Genomic DNA, 6904 nt, shown 5'->3' with positions numbered 1-6904 from the left:
GTTAGTCCCTATCCCTCTCCTCCTCCCCTCCTGGATAATCAATAACCTCCTTTCTGTCTCCATTGATTTGCCTAAACATCACATTTTACATGAATAAAATCATACAATAATATGTGACCTTTTGTGTCTGGGTTCTTTCACTCACCACGTTTTCAAGTTTAGTCCACATTGTCGCATTTACTGGTATTTCTTTTCTTTTCTTTTTCTAAGTAGGCTCCACACCCAGTGTGGAGCCCAACAGCGGGCTTGAGCTTGTAACCCTGAGATCAAGACCTGAGCTGAGTATAAGCGTTGGACCCCTGGGGCACCTGGGTGGCTCAGTCGGTTAAGCCTCTGCCTTCAGCTCAGGTCATGATCCCAGAGTCCTGGGACCAAGCTCCGCATTAGGCTCTACTCAGCAGGGAGCCTGCTTCCCCCCGCCCACCTACCTCTCTGCCTACTTGTGATCTCTATCAAATAAATAACTAAATCTTTAAAAAAGAAAAAAGAAAGAAAGAAAGAGTTGGATCCTTAACCAACTGAGGCACCCAGTACTTCTTTTGTGTGTGTATGTGGATAAGTAATATTCTATTGGAGGTATATAACACATTTTGTTTGTCTACTTATTAATTAGCTATTTGGGTTTTTAAATATTAGGAACAGTGCTGCTATAAGTGTACATGTAGAAGTTTTTATGCAAACATGCTTTCAGTTGTCTTGTGTATACACCTAGAAGTGGAATTGCTGAGTCATACAGAAACTTTAACTTTTTGAACTGCCAAACTGTTTTCCACATTAGCTGCATTAATTTACATTCCCATTGGCAATGTATGAGAGTTTCAATATCCTATTTTCTACACTCTTGTCAACAATTATTATTGTCTGGGTTCTTTTTTTAAGATTTTATTTATTTATTTTCAGAGAGGAGAGACATAGCAAGAGAGAGAGCACAAGCAGGGGGCACAGCAGGCAGAGGGAGAAGAAGCAGACTCCCTGCTGAGCAGGGAGCCCATCCTGGGGCTTAATCCCAGAACCTGAGCAAAAGGCAGATGCTTAACCAACTGAGCCTGCCAGGAGCCCCTAATATTGTCTAGTTTCAAAAAATTATTATTGTCACAATCCCAGTAGGTGTGCAGTGGTATCTCACTGTGGTTTTGATTTGCATTTCCCTTGTGACTCATGATGTTGGACATCTCTTCACGTGCATATCGGTCATTTGTATATTTTCTTTGGAGAAATATCTATTCAAGTCCTTTGCCCATTTTCAAATAGAGTTAGTTGTTTGGGTTTTTCTGTTAAAATGTAAGAGTTATTTATATATTATAGACATCAGACTCTTATCAAATATGTAATCTGCGTATATTTTCTCCTATTATGTGTTTTTTCATTGTTGGTAGTGTCCTTTGACGCACAAAATTTTTAAATTTTGATGAAGTCTAATTTATCTTTTTTTTTTTTTTAAGATTTATTTATTTATTTATTTGACAGGCAGAGATTACAAGTAGACTGAGAGGCAGGCAGAGAGAGAGGAGGAAGCAGGCTCCCCACTGAGCAGAGAGCCCAATGCGGGGCTTGATCCCAGGACGCTGGGATCATGACCTGAGCCGAAGGCAGAGGCTTTAACCCACTGAGCCACCCAGGCGCCCCTAATTTATCTATTTTTTCTTTGATTGATATCCATCCCTCTTTTAATTGCCAGTGTTGGAAGTTACAGGTTACAAGTGAATTTGGCAGTGACCTGCTATGGGTGCTCTAGGTGATACAATGTAGCTAAGTGGAAAAGCACTATTTTTTTTAAGATCTTATTTATTTGTTTGACAGAGAGAGAGAGAGAGCACAAGTGGGCAGAGCAGCAAATAGAAGGAGAGGGAACAGCAGGCTCTCTGCTGAGCAGGGAGCCCAGTGCAGAGTTGGATCCCAGGACCCTGAGATCATGACTGGAGTAGAAATCAAGAGTCAAATACCCAAACGACTGAACCACCCAAGCTCCCCAATAAACAAATCTTTAAAAAACACACACACACAATATACAAAAGGAGGATTTGTCCTATCAGACCTTAAAACGGAAAAGCCTTTATAATTAAGACAATACAGAGGTACCTGGGTGGCACAGTTTGTTAAGTGTCCAACTTGATTTAGGCTCAGGTGGTGATCTCAAAGTCACCACCTGAGATCACTGGAGCCTGGAGCTCCTCACCCAGATTCTCTCTCTCCCTCTCCTTCTGCCCCTCCCATTCGTGCTCTCTTTCCCTCTGTCTCTCTCTCTGTCTCTCTGTCTCTCTCTCTAAAATAAGTAAATAAACCTTAAAACAAAATAAAACAAAAACAGTACAGTACTGGCACATGAACAAACAGACCAGGAGAATACAATTAAAAAAAAAAAAACAGAAACAGATTCAAGTGGATAAGGAAATTTGGTATATGATAAAGGTGGCATCTTGCCTTACTGGGGCAAAGATGGGTCTTTTAAATAAATGGTACTGTGACAAATGGGTAGCCACTTAGTAAAAGATAAAATTAGGTCCGTAGTCCACAACATGCATAAAAATAAACTCCAAATGGATTAAGAATCTAAATGGAAAATATAAAGCTATACAATGACTGGAAGAAAACATGAGTGAATGCCTTGTAACTGCACTTTAGAGAAAGATTTTCTCTATGACTCAAAATCCAAAGGCAATAAAATAATAAATTTGACTACATTTTTATAAATATGCAAAAATAACAGAAACGAAATAAAAAAGACAACTGACAGATCAGGAGAAAATATTTGCAACATACAGCAGAAATAAAATTCTAATATTCCAGGATGCCTGGGTGGCTCAGTCAGTAGATCATGTGACTCTTGATCTCAGGGTTCTAAGTTCAAGCCTCACACTGGGTGCAGAGATTACTTAAAAATACAATATTAAGGGCGCCTGGGTGGCTCAGTGGGTTAAGCCGCTGCCTTCGGCTCAGGTCATGATCTCAGGGTCCTGGGATCGAGTCCTGCATTGGGCTCTCTGCTCAGCAGGGAGCCTGCTTCCCTCTCTCTCTCTCTGCCTGCCTCTCCATCTACTTGTGATTTCTCTCTGTCAAATAAATAAATAAAGTCTTTAAAAAAAAATACAATATTAAAAAAAAAACAAAAACAGATTCAAACTGACTCATGGAGAGATCACTTAGAGGCTCTTCACAGCCAAATCTGAGACAATCTGAGCAATAAAATAATAATAGCAATAGATTCTAACCAATAAAATAAAACAAATATCCATGAGCCCACACTGATAGAAATAAATAACTGAATAAATAAATGAAATGAATGAAAGAATGGGAGAAGAGAGAGCTTTTCCTTAGAGTAGAATACCAATTAATAAATGCCAAAGGAATGATGGAAATAGAAAACCACTACTTGACAAATACTGTGGTAATAATTGTTGCAAGCAAGAAAGTATTATGAGAAGCAGGATTTTTACATAGTCTCAAAGAATCACCCCACAAAATACTCTTTCACTGCAAAGGCAAAAAAAGTAATTTTACACTGGAGAAATACCACTTGATAAATAACGATTGAGGTTAATATCACCCATAATAAAACATGGAGATCATGCACTTTCAGGTATCATGCTTCGAGAAGACTACAACATCACTTCTGTGATACTCTTGCCAAAACACACAACCTGAATTTAATCAGGAGAAACATCAGACAAACCCAAATTGAAGTAGGTCTACAAAAAGCTGGCCAGTGCTCTTCAAAAGTTTCAAGGTCATAAAAGACAAAGACTGAAGATGAAAGACAAAGACTAAGCAACTCTTCAGATGAAAGGGAGAGCACAATTAAATGCAGTGTGTAATCCTGGATTATATCCTAGCCCAGAAAGGGGATATTAAGTGGAACAATTGATGAAACTGAATAAAGTCCACAGATTAGTCAATACTATGTCAATTTCCTGGTTTTGACAATTGTACTGGGGTTTTGTAAGACATTAGCACTTGAGGAAGCTGAATGAAGAGAATTCTTTGAACTACTTTTATAATTTTTTTAAATGAGCTCAAAATTATTTCAAAATGAGGGAAAAAAATAGAACCTGTACATTCAAATAATTATTGTCCTTCAAAATACTGTCTCTGAGATGTTATTTATTGAAAGTTGTGATAAAGTTTTTGACCTTTTAAAAGTGTTCTCATTAGCCATTTAATACAACACAAGAAAAGTAGTTTCTTGCAATATATTTTTTTAAAGATTTTATTTATTTATTTATTTGACACAGAGAGAGAGAGAGATCACAAGTAGGCAGAGAGGCAGGCAGAGAGAGGGGGAAGCGGGCTCCCTGCTGAGCAGAGAGCCCGACTTGGGGCTCGATCCCAGGACCCTAAGATCATGACCTGAGCCAAAGGCAGAGGCTTTAACCCACGAAGCCACCCAGGCACCCCTCTTGCAATATATTTAAAAAAAAAAAAAAAAAAAACTTCTGGGCGATGCCTGGGTGGCTCAGTTGCTTAAGTGTCTGCCTTCCACACAGGTCATGATCCCAGGGTCCTGCCAGGCATGCCCCCCCATTACCTAATTTTAACAAATAATTTCTTCCCCATAGGTACAGTATTTATTAATTTGGAGGGTTTTTTTCTGGAATAATCTAAAGCAAATCCCAGGGGCACTGGGTGCCTCAGCTGGTTAAGTATCTGTCTCTTGATTTCAGTTTGGATCATAATCTCAGGGTCCTGAGATAAGCCCTGAGTTAGGTTCTGCATTGTGTATGGAGCCTGCTTGGGTTCTCTCTCTCTTCCTCTCCCTCTGCCATGTCCTACCTCCCTTTCTAAAAACAACAACAAAACGGCAAATCCCCAGATGGAGGTGCTTGGCTATTTTAGTCAGTAGAGTAGGTGACTCTTGATCACAGAGTTGTAAATTTGAGCCCCACATTGGGTGTAGAGATTACTAAAAATTACTAAAAATAAAGATTACTAAAAATTACTAAAAATAAAGTCTTTAAAAATAGGGGCACCTGGGTGGCTAAGTCTCTTGGGCAACCAACTTGGTTTTGGCTCAGGTGTTGATCTTGGGGTCATGGGATCCAGCCCCGTGTTGGCTTGAGGCATAGCATGGAGTCTGCTTGGGTTTCTCTTTCTCCCTCTCCCTCTGCCCACCCCAACTCCCTCTTCAAGGGCACATGCACAGGTGCACACAGGCACTTTCTCTCTCTCAAATAAATCTCAAAAAAATAAAAATAATAAAAAATAAAGCAAATCCCAGATATGTCATTTCATGGTAAAAACTTTTTTCTTTAAATATATCTACCATACCCGGGCCTGGGTGGCTCAGTGTGTTAAAGCCTCTGCCTTCAGCTCAGGTCATGATCCCAGGGTGCTGGGATTGAGCCCCACATCGGGCTCTCTCCTCAGCAGGCAACCTGTTTCCTCCTCTCTCTCTGCCTGCCTCTCTGCCTACTTGTGATCTCTGTCTGTAAAATAAATAAATAAAATCTTTTAAAAAAATATATCCACCATACCATTATCACACCTGATAAAATTAATTCCTCAATATCATCAAATTTCTAGTCCTTATTCAAATCTTGCTGTCTCAAAAGTTTTTTATTTTTTTTTGTTTTTTTTTTTAAGATTTTATTTATTTATTTGACAGACAGATCACAAGTAGGCAGAGAGGCAGGCAGAGAGAGAGAGGAGGAAGCAGGCCCCCCGCTCAGCGGAGAGCCCGATGCGGGGCTCGATCCCAGGACCCTGGGATCATGACTTGAGCTGAAGGCAGAGGCTTTAACCCACTGAGCCACCCAGGCGCCCCTCAAAAGTTTGTTTTTTTTTTTAAAGATTTTTATTTATTTATTTGAGAGAGAGAGAGAGATCACAAGTAGGCAGAGAGGCAGACAGAGAGAGAGGAAGGGAAGCAGGCTCCCTGCTGAGCAGAGAGCCCAATGCGGGGCTCGATCCCAGGACCTTGGCATCATGACCTGAGCTGAAGGCAGAGGCTTTAACCCACTGAGCCACCCACGCGCCCCAAAAGTTTTTTTTTTTAACCAAAATCATGAGGTACTTATTTATGTCTCTTAAAACTCTTTTAGTCTTTAATAGTCCACCTCTCCTCATACCCATGTTTTTCAATTTATTTACTCTGCTGGGGAAATTAGGTTATTTGCTCTGTGGAATCAGACTACTTCCTTCCTACTGATTTTTTAAACTTATTTTTCTATTCCTTGTATTTCCTGTAAATTATTGGTCAGAACTAAGGCTTAATTAGATTTGAGTTCAGTTTGAAGGAATCACAGATACTTTATGGAAGGCTAGCTAGTCACTATTGCATCACATCAAGAGGTACATGAAAGTCTGGTTCTTTCTTTTAATGGTGCTAAGATGGATTGGGAAATTCAATTTGTTATCAGTCTGATTCCCTCATTACAAAGTTCAACACCTTAAAAAATTTTTTTCTTTAAGATTTTTATTTGTCTGTCAGAGAGAGTGCACAAGCAGGGGGAGCAGCAGAGGGAAAGGGAGAAGCAGGCTTCCCACTGAGCAGGGAGCCGGATGTGGGGCTCCATCCTAGGACGCCCAGACCATGACCTGAGCCAAAAGCAGCCACTTAACGGGCTGAGCCACCCCGGCCTCCCATCAACACCTCTTTTAAAGGCAGGTTTTATATATGTTTAGTTTTATCAATAATAGAATTATCCTGAAACCTTGCTCAGCAATAGCAATCTCCCTCCATACGTTTAGTTAACTTTCCTAACAGAACTGTGGTTGAAGGTTCATGTCAACTCTTTTATCACAAAATATTATGAGGGAAAATTTTTTATGAGGAAACTATTTTTAAAATTGTGGAATTTTAAAAGTTCAAAATCACCTCACACATTATTACTATGACTGAGAACCAAATGGGTGGATTTGAGAAGTCTTGGCTACAACGCTGTAAAGAAATGTCTCAAAGAGTACTAGG

This window comes from Neovison vison, chromosome 4, assembly GCF_020171115.1.
Source record: "Neovison vison isolate M4711 chromosome 4, ASM_NN_V1, whole genome shotgun sequence".
Taxonomy (NCBI): Eukaryota; Metazoa; Chordata; class Mammalia; order Carnivora; family Mustelidae; genus Neogale; species Neogale vison.
Note: the sequence above shows the minus strand (reverse complement) of the source record.